Raw genomic sequence first — 15,847 nt, forward strand, 5'->3', positions numbered from 1 at the left:
CTTGAGACATCTGGTTTTCTTTAATTAACTGTAATCTTTTGATGTTCCTACTACCTGGTCTTTGTTGCAAAAACTCCTGTATATCCTGGCTCTCCCCTTGCCTCTTCACAGCAGCCTCTCAGAGTTATCTGAGATGTTGTATCCCGGGCTTAAGTCCTCAGTTTTGTACACCAAATAAAACATAACTCTCAACTTTTAGGTTGTGTATTTCTTTTTTCAGTTGACACCTGTCACCCCAAAAGTTTCCTCATCCCCTTTATTTATTATTATTATTTTTACTTTTGGGGATCTTAGTTCCCCAGCTGGGGATGGAACCCACACCCCCTGTAGTGGAAGCACAGAGTCTTAACCACTGGACCGCCAGGGAAGTTCCTCTTCATCCCCTTTATTATCCACTGGACCGCCGGGGAAGTTCCTCCTCATCCCCTTTATTATCCCTCCCTGTCATGCTTCTGCCTCGTTGGTCCCCAGGCAACCACTTGATCTGCTTTTGTCACGATAATTCCTAGAATTTATGTAAATGCAATCACACAGGATATACTCTTTTATGTCTGACGTCTTTCTTTCTTTTTTTTTATATATCTATTTATTTATTTATATTTGCCTGCGTTGGGTCTTCGTTGATGCGCACGGGCTTTCTCTAGTTGCGGCGAGCAGGGGCTACTCCGTTGTGGTGCTCGGGCTTCTCATTGTGGTGGTGCACGGGCTTTAGTAGTTGTGGCATGCGGGCTCCATGGTTGTGGCTCACGGGCTCTAGAGTGCAGGCTCAGTAGTTGTGACACATGGGCTTAGTTGCTCCACGGCATGTTGGATCTTCCCAGACCAGGGCTCGAACCCGTGTCCCCTGCATTGGCAAGCTCATTCTGAACCACTGTGCCACCAGGGAAGTCCCTGTCTGACTTCTTTCACTCGGCATAATTATTTTAAGATTCATCATGATGTTACATGTATTAGTAGCTCATTCCTTTTTATTACCGAAGAGTATTCCATTGTGGAAATATCCATTTGCATTGTGAAGAACATTTGAGTTGTTTCCAGTCTTTGGCTAGTAGCAAAGCTGCTATGAACGTTCATGTGCAAGTCTTTGTGCAGATGTATGCTTTCATTTGTCTTGGGTAAATACCTATAGTCAGTAAATGGTTGGGCCATATATTAGGTAGGTATATAATATTTAATTATAGTAGGTATATATTTAATTATGGTAGGTATATATTTAATTTTTAAAGAAACTGCCAAACTGTTTCCCAGAGTGGTTGTAGCATCTTACAATCCAGCCAGCAGTGAGTGAGAATTCCCATTGCTCTACATTCTCGCTAACACTTGATACTGCCAGTCTATTTTGTTAGCCAATCCAGTGGGTGTGTAATGTTATCTTATTGTGGTTTTAATTTGCATTTCCTTAACATCTTTTTTTTTTAAATAAATTCATTTATTTTATTTTTGGCTGCGTTGGGTCTTTGTTGCTGCGCGCGGGCTTCCTCTAGTTGCGGCAAGCGGGGGCTACTCTTCGTTGTGGTGCGTGGGCTTCTCATTGCGGTGGCTTCTCTTGTCGCGGAGCACAGGCTCTAGGTGCATAGGCTTCAGTAGTTGTGGCTTGTGGGCTCTAGAGAGCAGGCTCAGTAGTTGTGGCGCACGGCCCTAGTTGCTCCGCGGCATGTGGGATCTTCCAGGGCCAGGGCTTGAACCCGTGTCCCCTGCATTGGCAGGCAGATTCTTAACCACTGCGCCACCAGGGAAGCCCTCCTTAACATCTTTTATGTGTTTATTTGCCATACATTTACCGTCTTTGGTAAAGTGTCTCTGTTCAATTTATTTATTTATTTTTAACTAGGTTGTTTGTCTTGAGTTGAAAGAGTTCTTTGTGTGTTCTAGATACTAGTCCTTTGTTGGCTATAGGTTTTGCTGCTGTTTCATCCAGGTCTGCAGCTTGCCTTTTCATTTTCATAACCGTGTTTGAAAGAGCAAAAGTTAATTTTGATGATGTGCAGCTTATCAGTTTTTCTCCTTTATGGATTGTGTGTTTGAAAGTCACATGGATTTTCTCCTGTGTTTTCGTCTAAAAGTTTTGTAGCTTTAGGTTTTACATTTAGGTCTAACTTGGGTTGTGACACAATGTGTTTGGCATTTAGAAAGATCCTCTGGTAGTGGGAAGGAAGGTGTTTGGAGGGTGACTGCCTGGAGGCCTGAAACTAGAGAAACTTGGAAAGGTGATGGTGCCTCCCCTTGGAAAGGTGGTAGTGGAAAAACTGGTAAGGAACTGGGATGTAAAATGACTGGACTTAATAGGCTGAAGGAGATAAAAATGATTCCTGGGTTTCTTCCTTATGCACAAAATTGAGAGTAACTTGCTTCTAAGTTTACTGCACTTAAGTAACTAGCCCTCAATAGTTTTTTACTTTGCGGAGATTATAACTGAACTTTAGCCAGACAGGGACTGGACACAGATTTCTACAACAGCACACCTTCATCAGCTCCCTCCTTAGGCACTCCCTGGAGCCCAGCATTGAACTCTCTCCTCCCAAGTCCAAAGACCTTTGCCCTCCTCCATACCAGGAAAGGTACCCAAGCTCTTTTACAAGAAGGGGCAGCGCATGCCCAGAGAGGCCGTGTGGGGCCGCCCGCCCAGAACTAAGGGCGAGACGTTCCCGCCATTTTGTCCGGCCCGCGGCACAGCTGGCCCCTCCTGGAACTACAAGTCCCATGAGCCCCGCGGCGGCACTTCCTACCCCTCACTGACCCGCCGGCTCCCTTTACCACCACCACCCCCGCCCCCACCCCGGGGGCCGAAGTCTCCGGCTGCAGACTGGCGGCCGGCAGGCCAGGTAGGATTTCCGGGGGGAAACCACTGTGGAGGCTGAGGAGGCGGCGGCGACGCCTCGGGTGAGTTCGGCAAGCAAGGGAAAGTGAGCGGAAAGTGCACGGAGTCGGGCTGCGGGCGCCTGGTAGGCTCGGGCCACGCTTTCATCTCCGCGAGAGGGTGGCGGTGCGGGCCGGGGTAACGGCCGGGCCGTGGTCGCTTCGAGCCAGGGCGGGGCGGGGGGTGGCCGCCGCCTCCTCCTCCGCCCTCCCACAACCGTCCGCCTTGGCTTCTCCGCCTGCGGCGCGCCTCGCTCAGGCTCGCCCTCTCCGCCCACCGCGACTTGGCTGGGCCCTTTTGTCTCGGCTGCTTTGCGCCCCTTTGTGCCCGGGCTTGGAGTCGCCTCCTCGGGGGAGCCCGCCGGGCCAGTCCCTGACAGGGGCCGGTCCCTGGGGATCCGGTTACGGTAACCAGATCGGGTCAAAGTCCACTTTTCAAACCTGTCTTCCCTCATACCTCTGCATCCCAGCTGGGCAGATCGGAGGCTTCGGAGCCAAGGCGAGGCGGACGGGGTTTCTATTGAAACCTCGAGGTTATTGTCCAACTCTTAAACGTCAGTCCCGGTTGGCTTCAGGGCACTAATCTCCAGGCATTTTTCTGGAGGGGGGATGGGCCTATGGGAAAGAAGTGAGCCCCCCTTCCCAGGAAACCGGGAAGGGATCGAATTTGCTTCGAAGTCCGTATGGGTCGCGGCTGTGATCGAGTAATCAGAACCGGTGCGGATGGTCAGAATGGTAGTTCACACACCGCTAGAATCTCGGAGGAGAGAAAGTGTTTTATAGGGCAGCGAGCAGCCTCTTCATCCATTGCACGCAGAAAAAGACCACAGTACTTTATCCAGCCGCCCAGTTCCACACCCTCTATTCCCCTCAAATCCATTTTCACTTCTGCTGAAAACGCAGAGTTGAAAGCAAATGTCCATTAATAGAAGGATCTGCTTTATAAAGAAACCAGAAACCTAGTGGCTTCTAGAAAGCTACAGAAGTAATCGAAATGAAGCCAGTTTGAGGGAGGAGAGGTAGTAGATCCTTACTGCAACTGGTGAATTGTGTGGGTTTGATCACATTTTGTGAGTGGTAACTTTGTGTATGTCCCGTTGGAAGACTAGGTTCAGCTTAAGGTAAAGCTTTTAAAATAAAAGCCATTGCAGATACTCCTTTTGAAAAATAGGTTAGTCTTTCAAGTCTCTGAAATGAGGACAACCAGGACCCCTTTACACGAATCAGGGAAGGTTATTGAAGTTATATAGGTAAAATTCCCACCCTAGTCAAGTAGGCAGATAAACCCCTTTGTACTTTATTACTTTGTTTGGTATCTCGTAGTGGAAGTGATTTACTCTGAGAATCCCTGATTGTGTTAGTAATATTGTGTAGGGATGACAGTGCTATCGGTGCTTTTTTTTGTGTGTGTGGTCTCCCTGCCTGGCTTGAGGGATCTTAGTTCCCCGATCAGGAATTGAACCCGTGCCCCCTGCAGTGGAAGTGTGGAGTCCTAACCACTGGACCACCAGGGAATTCCCACAGTGCTATTTTTGAAAACTGTTCATATATGTTATATAATTGAATTTTCACTGTGCAGTTCTGTGAGGTGGTGGTTCTCTCATTTTACAGCTGTAAAATGTTAAATTGACAGCCTCTGAAATGTTAACTGACTTGCCGGGGGTCACACAGTTAACCTAGATAGGAAATAGTAGAGTAAACTGTATTCCAAATCCGGGACTCTTTCCGTTACCTCACGCCTATTGCAGTTATTTATCATAACACTACCAACAGCTTGTGATTCACTGAAATTTAAATATTGGAGGAAAATATTGGAAATATTTTCAGTCAGAGCACCTGATTTATAAGGAACTGGAGTTTCTAGGATCACAAACAATTGCCATACTGAGCATTGGTTCCATCACCTTGTCTTATGGTATGCTGTGATTACCTTGTGCCTAGGCAGAATGGCAATTTTATGGAGCCCTGGAGGTGGGGAAGGGTGGTGAGTTATTGGGCTGTGGTTTTGACTAATGGTTATTGAAAGTTTTATTTACTAAAAGGGTTTAACTAATCTTTGCTTAAAGGTATATTAAGAAATATATTGGAGAACGTATATACGTTATACGATATACGGCAGCATCAGCCGCTGAAAATAACAGAAGAAGGAACTGATATTCAGACATTTTTCTAGCCAGAGAGTCAAAACTCAAGAAAATGCTTTCTTAGTTTTTGCTTTTAATAAAAACTTTTGATCAGTTTCAAACTTGCAGTTTAAGCCTTGGGTTTATGTCAGTACATGCCATGAATGTGACATCAGAAATAAAAACCTACTTCACCTCCCTTACTTAAATTCTTCTTAGGTAAAATGCATTACATGCCAGTGGAATTGAGTCAATACAATGAGTATAGCCTTTCTAACTAGTAGAAGCCTGTTTTAAATCTCTCTTTTATTATGCCATCATAATGGGAAGGAGCTTTTTTCCTTTGTGTTTTTTGCTGTTGGTCTGCTGTATTTTCAAATCAATTCAGTCAACAAATATTTATTGAAAGCCTGTTGTGTTTTTTTTTTTTAGAAGGGAAGTTATTTTATTAATTTATTTGTTTATGGCTGCGTTGGGGCTTTCTCTAGTTGTGTTGAGCGGGGGCTACTCTTCGTTGCCGTGCACAAGCTATTCATTGCAGTGGCTTCTCTTGTTGCAGAGCACAGGCTCTAGGCACACTGGCTTCAGTAGTTGTGGCACGCGGGCTTCAGTAGCTGTGGCTCGCGGGCCCTAGAGCGCAGGCTCAGTAGTTGTGGCGCGCACGGGCTTAGTTGCTCCGCGGCATGTGGAATCTTCCCGGATCAGGGCTCGGACCTGTGTACCCTGCGTTGGCAGGCGGATTCTTAACCACAGAGCCACCAGGCAAACCCCACCTGTTGTGTTTTAAGCACCTTTGTAGTCCCTGAGAACAAAGCAGTGAGAACAAAAGTCTTTTTTCTCTGGGGCTTACAAACTGATTAGGTTTGAAAGGGAGGAGTAAGACTGTAAATAAGTACTAAATAAATCCCCTCTTATTTACTGTGCAATTCTGATCACTAACCTCTTTGAACTTTAGTTTTCTCATCTTTAACATGGGTGTAATGATTCCTGCTCTACCTAGCTTGTGGAATTGTTTCCAGAATCGAGTAGGATAAAAATTTGGTTGCATTGTACCCTTCACATTCCTGTGGTAAGTTATTGTTACTACTATTAGAAAAGGAAAAGGAACATTGGGGAAAGGTTGTTTATAAAGAAAGACAAGGCTTCCCTAGTGGCGCAGTGGTTAAGAATCCGCCTGCCAATGCAAGGGACATGGGTTCGAGCCCTGGCCTTGGAAGATCCCACATGCTGCGGAGCAACTAGGCTCGTGCGCCACAACTACTGAGCCTGCGCTCTAGAGCCCGCGAGCCACAACTACTGAGCCTGCGTGCCACAACTACTGAAGCCCGCACACCTAGAGCCCGTGCTCTGCAACAAGAGAAGCCACAACAATGAGGGGTCTGCGCACTGCAGCGAAGAGTGGCCCCCGCTCGCCGCTACTAGAGAAAGCCCGCGCACAGCAACGAAGACCTAACACAGCCAAAAATAAAAAACAAGCAAATAAATAAATTAATTAAAAAAAAAAGAAAGACAAAGTGAATAGTTGGATTCTCTGTTCTGAGAGAATCTGATGTCCCATTGTTAAACCTTCTGTGAGTGTTAGTCACATCTTCACATGGGCTATCATAGCCCTTCATGTAGACCTTTTAAAATAGCACTTATCAAATAAGACCATTATTATTCTATATTGTCACAGTTAACTGCCTTAATGTCGGGGACCATGCCCTAGTCTACATCCTTACTGCTTGGCACACAGCTCCAGGTATTTCATTGGAACTTTATAAATGTTTGGTGAATGAGTAACAAAAGTGGGCAGGAGCAGTTGAGTGCCAAAATTGTTCAGCAGATTTTTTTGTTTTGCCCATCATGTGCTAGGACCTGGGTTATGTTCTGGCGGTACAAAGATGTGAAGGTATATAGCTCCCGCCTTAAAGCTTACAACATTACAACACCTAGTAGTCTGGTGAATATTAAATAGGGGTGTGTTATACTATAGGTAAGGGACTGAATGATTCTGTTTTGGTAAACAGTGAAGGAAGGCATTACAGAGGAAGTGATTTTGGAGCTTGTTCTTGAGGGATTAATAAGAACAGTTACTATTAAGGTTATTCCAGCCAGAGGGGGCAGTTTGAGCATAGGAATGGAGACGCTGAAGTATAAGGTGTGTGTCTGGTGTGGCTAGAGGATATTGCAGTGGGTTTTTACATTTTTTTGGTTCAGGTACCCCCTCTAGAAAATTTGAGAATAGCAATAGATTCTCACCCCAGAAAACTGCATATAAGGAGACATATGCTGGGACTTCCCTGGTGGTCCAGTGGTTAAGGCTCTGCACTCCCAATGCATGGGGCCCGGGTTCGATCCCTGGTCAGGGAACTAGATCCCGCATGCTGCAACTAAAGATCCCACATGCCGCAACTAAAAGATCTCACATGCCGCAACTAAGACTGGTGCAGCCGAACAAATAAATACATAATTAAATATTTTTTAAGAAATGAAACATATGCATATCATTCTAGAAAGTTATGGAATACTTAGGGATCTCTGGACCAGTGGGGCTGAGAAGTTGAAAAGTGTTAATGGCCGGTAAAAGGAAAGATCGATGGCTGTGTGCTGAGAAGGATTCAAAATGCTTGTTAAAGACTTCAGGCTATGGGAATTCCCTGGCGGTCCAGTGGTTAGCAGTCGGCACTTTCACTGCTGTGGCCTGGGTTCAGTCTCTTGTCGGGGAACTAAGATCCCACAAGCTGTGTGGTGGCACGGCCAAAAGAAGACTTCAGGCTTTATGATTAAGGAATTGCTAAACCATCAGAAGTTTTTAAGCAGGAAATTGACATCTGTTTTGATGGGTAATTGCTTGCTGTCTTCAGGGTGGGTTAGAGGGTTTAGGAGCATATTTAGAGTAAGTGCTAAATAGGAGGCAGGATTTCGGGCCTTTTTTTGGTTTTGTTTTGATTTTAAAGAATGGGAGAGATTTGACATGTTTGAAGGTAAAGGAAAAGGAACCAGCAGAGAGCCAGATATTGAAGATCTGCGCAAAAGAAAAGGAAGATAATAGAGAAACATTGGGAGGAAATAAAATCAAAGCTCATAGAGAGGTGAGCCTTGAAAAGGAAGCATGGAGAAAGGATGGGAGAAGATATATTTGAAGTGACGGAGGTGGAAGTTGAAATTGGAGTAAGTTACCAACAGCCTATTTTGCACCCAGACACTGATCTAGGTACTTTTCTATGTGCTATTTCATTTAATTTTACAAAAATTCTGTAGATTGGGTGGGCATTCCCATTTGACAGCTGAAGGAGGTATGGCTCAGAGAGATTAAATTTCCCAAAGGCACCTTTAAGTAATTGAAGTGATCTGGAACCCAGATATATTTTGACTTCAAAGTTTAGAATAATAATTTCTGCCTTGTAGGGTCTGTTAATGCCTGATGACTTCTTTTTTTAAAATCTTTCTTTCTGAATGAATGAGTTAAGTTATCTGCAGAATGATCAAAGGATAGAGTGGGCTGGAGGACTTCAGAGAATGTTAAAAGTTTGGAATAGCAGTCATGGAAAAGGTAAGGGAACCCACCAGAGATGAGCAAAAGGGCTGCTGAACCTCAGTTAGGGCCCCACCGAGGTCAGACAAATTAGCCAGTGGGCCATCCATTCTGTCTCCTCCATTCTCAGACATTTCTTGAATACAGTACTGTTGATGTGGGCCTTAGAAAAAGACAAACTGTGTTGTAATGGGAGGCTCGGAGCGAGTCAGAAGTCTTATGCTTCAGTTTTCTCATCTCTAAAAGGGTCTGGTTTAGTTGATTTCTCAAATTCTAGGATTTTTATGGTATTCCGAGGAGTTTAGGAGAGGAAATGTGTTTAGTGACTGATTTTTAGGGAAGAGATGGTTGAAACCATACAGCTTTCAGATTCAAGCTTGGTTTTCAGTTTAACTTCTCTATTGTGTTTAAAGCACCACGTGTTGGTTTTGACAATCTGAAAGTTCTGACATAGTTACTCAATATAATGTATTTACTACCTTTGGAGTCTGAAAACCTGCGTTCTAGTTCCAGCTCCATCACTTCTTAGCTGTGACTATCCAAGTCAGCTGATCTCCTTGAACTTTAAGTTTCCTCATTTATAAAACAGAGTTAGTAACCATTTCTTCAAAGGTGTCAGATGGGATAATGTATGTCAGAAGTCTTTGTAAACTGTATAGTGTTTAGTAAATATGAGAAAAGATATGATTATACCTGGCAAAGAAAAAGGGATTAGTACTGTGATCAGTGCTGTACAAGGGAGCAAGAACTGGTTTGAAGCGCATCCTTCACTTCCAGGGTACTGAGTGGTAAGGGAAACCTCTCAGGGTGTGTACTATCAGTGCACTGAATTTAGAAATTTGTTTGTAGTATATGGTGTTGCTGGGTGTTTTTTCAGGTATACATTAAAATCAAATCTTATCTTGAATCAAATCTGTGACTTAAAAAAAAACCTCCATTGTTAAAGATTCTCTGCATTTATTCTCTCAAATGTGAACTTGTTAGCCAAATTTCCAGGAGTATTTTTAAAATAGTTGTTGACTGTATTTTAATTAAGGGTAGAAAACAATTTTATGATTATCTCACAGAACTTGAGTACATTGCTTCATTTGTTTGTTTCCTTTGTGGATGGCTAATTCTGATGGAACTCAACAAAATCTCTTACAGAGAACTGTCTTAGCCCGCCTTGACCTTGCAGATATCTAGCAGATAACCAATGTACTTGATTCTATCTACCCAGATACCTGTTCTCTTCTTTGCACTTAGGTTGGAAATACAGTGTCAAAAACTGGCTTAAAAGGTTAATGATTCATCCTTACCTTGAGTGATCCCAGAGCACTTTGCCCATTGTCTCTGCAGGGCACTTTTCCCTCTGTAGCTTATTTACCTCTTTATTCTGCCCACTAAACAGTGCCTGTTTATGAAAATAAACTGAACTAAGGGAAATACCCTGGCGGTCCAGTGGTCAGGACTTGGTGCTTTCACTGCAGTAGGCCCAGGTTCGATCCCTGGTCCAGGAACTAAGATCTGGCAAGCCACACGGCGCAGCCAAATAAAATTAAAAAAAAATTAAAGAACAACTGAACCAAGGATTCCTATGTTGTTGGCTGCAATTTATTTAACCATTGTGAATAATACTGCCACACAGGTCTCTGTACATGTAACTTTTTTTTTTAAAATGAAATTACTGCCATATTCAATATCCTGTGATAAGCCATAATGGAAAAGGATATGAAAAAGAATGTATATATATGTATAACTGAGTCACTTTTCTGTACAGCAGTAATTAACACAACGTTGTAATTCAACTATATGTCAATAAAAAATAAATTTAAAAAAATGAAATTACTGGATCAGCAGGTATGAACATTTACATAGTGCTTGATTTTTAAAATATTTAATTTATTTTTTTCATTTCATTTTATTTATTTATTTTATTTTTTTTGGCCACGCCGCACAGCTTGCAGCACAGCTTGTGGGAGTTCCCCGTCCAGGGATTGAACCTGGGCCACAGTAGTAAAAGCCCGGAATCCTAACCACTACGCCAGCAGGGAACTCCTTTATTTTACTTCTTTAAAAAAATTTTTTTTTATTAAAATAGAGTTGATTTTAAATATCGCGTGTCAGATGTACAGCATATATATCCTTTTTCAGATTCTTTTCCCTTATAGGTTATTACATAATATTGAGTATAGTTCCCTGTGCTATACAGTAGGTCCTTGTTGACTTTTTTTTTTTAATTTAGTTATTTATTTATTTATTTTTGGCTGCGTTGGGTCTTCATTGCTGCACGCAGGTTTTCTCTAGTTTGCGGCGAGCGAGGGCTACTCTTCCTTGTGGTGTGCGGGCTTCTCATTGCGGTGGCTTCTCTTGTTGCGATGCACAGACTCTAGGCACACGGGCTTCAGTAGCTGTGGCACTTGGGCTCAGTAGTTGTGGTTCACGGGCTCTAGAGCTCAGGCTCAGTAGTTGTGGCGCACGGGCTTAGTTGCTCCTTGGCATGTGGGATCTTCCCAGACCAGGGCTCAAACCCATGTCCCCTGCACTGGCAAGCGGATTCTCAACCACTGCACTACCAGGGAAGTCCATGAGATATTCATTTTTATTTTTGTTTTGTTTTGTACAGAAATCTAAATATTTCATGCCATAGCTCTTCACTGGTTCCTTTGTAATTTCTTCCATCATTAGAAAATTGTTTCTCCATAGGTGGAGCAAATATTAATTTCTCAACTTCTGTTTCTCCCATTCTTTTTTCTTTTTTTTGAAAAATTAATTTTGAGGTGTGGGAAAAAATGTTTTTTTTTAATTTTTGAATTTTATTTTATTTATTTTTTTATACAGCAGGTTCTTATTAGTCATCCATTTTATACACATCAGTGTATACATGTCAATCCCAATCTCCCAATTCATCACACCACCACCACCACCACCCCCCGCCGCTTTCCCCCCTTGGTGTCCATACGTTTGTTCTCTGCATCTGTGTCTCAATTTCTGCCCTGCAAACTGGTTCATCTGTACCATTTTTCTAGGTTCCACATATCTGCGTTAATATACGATATTTGTTTTTCTCTTTCTGACTTACTTCACTCTGTATTGACAGTCTCTAGATCCATCCATGTCTCAACAAATGACCCAATATCGTTCCTTTTTATGGCTGAGTAATATTCCATTGTATATAATGTACTACATCTTCTTTATCCATTCGTCTGTCGATGGACATTTAGGTTGCTTCCATGACCTGGCTAATGTAAACAGTGCTGCAATGAACATTGGGGTGCATGTGTCTTTTTGAATTATGGTTTTCTCAGGATATATGCCCAGTAGTGGGATTGCTGGGTCATATGGTAGTTCTAGTTTTAGTTTTTTAAGGCACCTCCATACTGTTCTCCATAATGGCTGTATCAATTTACATTCCCACCACCAGTGCAAGAGGGTTCCTTTTCTCCACACCCTCTCCAGCATTTATTGCTTGTAGATTTTTTTGATGATGGCCATTCTGACCAGCGTGAAGTTAATTTTTTTCTTAATGCTATCCAGTTATTTCTTTTTTTTTTTTTTAATATTTATTTATTTATTTGGTTGCTCTGGGCCTTAGTTTCAGCATGCGGGATCTAGTTCCCTGACAAGGGATCGAACCCGGGCCCCCTGCCTTGGGAGCACAGAGTCTTAACCACTGGACCACCAGGGAAGTCCCGTATCCAGTTATTTCTAGTAGCATTGTTTCATGAGGACATTTTAAGCTTTGGAGGACACTAAATTGAAGTGTTCTTATTAAACTTGCACTACTAATATCCACCTAGGTCATTAGAAATTAAAAATCTTTATAAGGGATCAAGGATATTAAAAAAAAAGTATGAAGTATTTTTCTCACATTCGTGTTGATGATGTATTTTATTCTTATTTACCTCGGAATGGGTTTCATAGAAAATGGTAGTTCTTTGGGTGGGTTGATTGTCTATTAATCAAGGTTAAAAAGTAGAGCCCTGAAATACTTTTTCCCCTCCTCCTGTGGGTGACAGGTAGAAAGGGGGAGAGTTCCTAAGGGGAGGATAGCCTTTCCTGTCTTCCCTTCCATCATGGATAAACCCCTTTTAAAAATACTGCCAGTAGAAACTAACACACCATTGTAAAGCAGTTATACTCCAATAAAGATGTTAAAAAAAAAAAAATACTGCCAGTAGATACCAAAGAATAACTGGATAGAACCAGTCAGAAGGTATGAAGAGTACTTTCCACTTCCTTTTACTTGCACACACTCATCTTTGTCTCCCATCCCTTCCTCTGAATTTAAATTTGAGGGAGAGCATTAGGATTCAGGATATGGGTGCATCTTTGCTGTAAGTATTTAAAAAAGACACAATTTTTAAAAAATAAATTTATTTATATTTATTTATTTGGCTGCGTTGGGTCTCAGTTGCGGCACGTGGGATCTTTGTTGCAGCATGCAGGATCTTTCATTGTGGCGCGCGGGCTTCAGAGCATGCGGGCTCAGTAGTTGCGGCATGTGGGCTCCAGAGCACACAGGCTTAGTTGCCCTGTGGCCTGTGGGATCTTATTTCCTGGACCAGGGATTGAACCCGCGTCCCCTACATCGGAAGGCAGATTCTTAACCACTGGACCACAAGGGAAGTCCCACGATGTTTTTTACCTATTGGTGATACCATTAAGATTGGCTATTTTACAAACAGTCTTTTACATATTCTATGTGCTTACATAAAATCCCAGAGATAATTGGCTTCTGGGATATCTTTGTATAATTGGGAGACGGGCTTTGTCCTTCCACTGTAGCCACAGACCACTAAGACCATTCTGTTAAACGAATATGCATTTGCATATTATGGCATAAGATAAGTAAGAAGTCTGCTTCTCTGCAACTGCATTAATGATTGCAAACTTTTTCAAACTGTAAAATTTACCATTTTATCCTTTCTTAAGTGTATAATTCAGTGGTATTAAGTACATTCACAGTGTTGTGCAGCCATCACCAATATCCATTTCCAAAACTTTTTCAGCATCCCAAACTCTGTACCCATTAAATAACTCTCCATTGTCCTCCCCCCTCAACCCCTGGTAACCTCTATTCTGCTTTTTGTCTTCTATGAATTTGCCTATTCTAGGTGCCACATATAAGTTGAATCATAATATTTGACCTTTTGTGTCTGTGTTTATTTCTTTATATTTTTAAAACTGTCTCCTCTTTGTGCTTACATTTGTTTTATTTTGTAGAAAATCAGAAGCTTCTCTCTAGCCTCTTAACTCTCTGGAGCAGAGCAAGCATTTAACTATCTTCAGGGTGCTTATGTTAAGAATTATTAATAAAAGGTTTAGAAGATTTGGTAAGTAAAATATTTTAGTATGTGCTAGTGCTTTTGGAGGGCAGAACAGAAAGGAAAATATTAAGGGGCAGTTGTTGAGCAACTTCTTTTTAATTAAAAGAGATTAAAAGGGTTAACCTACTGGGTCTTCCCTGGTGGTCCAGTGGGTAGGACTCCGTGCTCCCAATGCAGGGGGCCTGGGGTTCGATCCCTGGTCGGGGAACTAGATCCCTCATGCATGCTGCAACTAAGGAGTCCACATGCCGCAATGAAGATCCCGAATGCTGCAACTAAGACCCAGCGCAGCCAAAATAAATTTAAAAAAAAAAGGGTTAACCTATTAAGCATCAATTATGCCACATTAAATTCCTATAAATAGTGATCCTAAATATTATTTCATGAAGAAATATTCGTACTTGATATCGTATGATCCAGGCATACATGAAACTTTTTTTTAAATTTTTTTGAAGTATAGTTGATTTACAATACTGTTTTAATTTCTTCTGTACAGCAAAGTGACTCAGTCATACACATATATATTCTTTTTCATATTCTTTTCCTTATGGTTTATCATAAGATATTGAATATAGTTTCCTATATGGTAGGACCTTGATGTAGTCCATCCTATATATAATAGTTTGCATTTGCTAATCCCAAACTTCCAATCTTTCCCTCCCCCACTCTCTCTCCCCCTTGGCAACCACAAGTCTGTTCTCTGTGTCTGTGAGTCTGTTTTTGTTTTGTAGATACGTTCATTTGTGTTGTATTTTAGATTCCACATATAAGTGATATGATATGGTATTTGTCTTTCTCCTTCTGACTTACTTTGTTTAGTATGATAATCTCTAGGTCCATCCATGTTGCTGCAAATGGCATTATTTCATTCTTTCTAATGGCTGAGTAATATTTCACTGTATATATGTACCACATCTTCTTTATCTGTTCATCTGTCGATGGACATTTAGGTTGTTTCCATGTGTTGGCTGTTGTAAATAGTGCTGCTATGAACATAGGAGGTGCATGTATCTTATGAAACTATTTTTTAAAATTCATTTGTCGGTCTTTCCACTGACCATTTTTACTTGATTTCTAACACTGTATAGATATATTTAACCAAATTCATCTATTAAAGGGAAACTTTTCTTGCGTAAAACACAACTTTAGTCTCAAGTATTCCAGGTGAAGAAATAAGATGATTAATTCTGATTCTGCAAATCTTAAAAATAATTTTTTTTTTTTTTTTTTTTTGGTGATGCTGTTCAGGATCTTAGTTCCCTGACCGGGGATCAGACCCCTGCTCCCTGCAGTGCAAGTGTGGAGCGCTAACCACTGGACCGCCAGGGAGTTCCCTAAAAATAATTTTTGATTGTAAAGGAAATATACAATAATAATTCAGATAGTATATAAGTACATAAAATAAAAAGCAAAAGTCCTTATCACCCTACTCTCTCTCTCTTATTCCCACTCCTGTCCCCTCCAAACTTCCACTGAGAACCCTTTTGGTGATTAGCCTTATAATCCTACCTTTCGTTATGCAACTTGTTTCTTTTTTTCATTCAACAATATGTTGAGTATATCCTTTAATGTCAGGACATAGTAGATGTTTGAATGTCTTCATGGTATTCAATGTATGAAGGTTTCATTCTTTAGCCATTTTCCTGTTGACAGACATTTCAGGTATCTCGAATTTTTGCCATTATAAATAATGCTGCCACAATATCTTTTTGAGTCTAGTATATCTGTACTTTAGACGTGGAATTGCCGGGTCAAAGGTTTACAAACTTGATTGGTACTGCCAAAGTGTCCTCCAAAAATACACATCAAATTACCTGTTAATTTATGAGAATACTTTTCTATGCATTAGTATTATTTTTTTCTTGAAGTTTTGAATTTTATTTTATTTGTTTTTTTATACAGCAGGTTCTTATTAGTCATCCATTTTATACATACTAGTGTATATATGTCAATCCCAATCTCCCAATTCATCCCACCACCACCACCACCCACTGCTGCTTTTGTTTCTTGAATACCACCAATACTGGATATTTTATTCTTTT

At 41.6% G+C, this 15,847-nt stretch overlaps 1 protein-coding gene across 10 annotated transcripts in view; it reads left to right on the forward strand.

The window, feature by feature from the left end:
• The first annotated feature begins 2,744 nt into the window (after positions 1-2,744).
• Positions 2,745-15,847, forward strand: part of PHACTR4 (phosphatase and actin regulator 4) — a 114,209-nt gene continuing 101,106 nt past the window's right edge. For 6 of the 10 annotated variants that reach the window (XM_068539281.1, XM_068539279.1, XM_068539278.1 and 3 more), the window contains exon 1: positions 2,771-2,880. The gene's annotated coding sequence lies outside the window, so the exon portion shown is untranslated. Of the gene's footprint in view, positions 2,881-15,847 lie in introns of all 10 variants that reach the window. The other 4 variants (XM_068539293.1, XM_068539287.1, XM_068539280.1 and 1 more) reach the window with 4 other exon arrangements.

Source organism: Eschrichtius robustus, chromosome 3, assembly GCF_028021215.1.
Source record: "Eschrichtius robustus isolate mEscRob2 chromosome 3, mEscRob2.pri, whole genome shotgun sequence".
NCBI classification, from domain to species: domain Eukaryota; kingdom Metazoa; phylum Chordata; class Mammalia; order Artiodactyla; family Eschrichtiidae; genus Eschrichtius; species Eschrichtius robustus.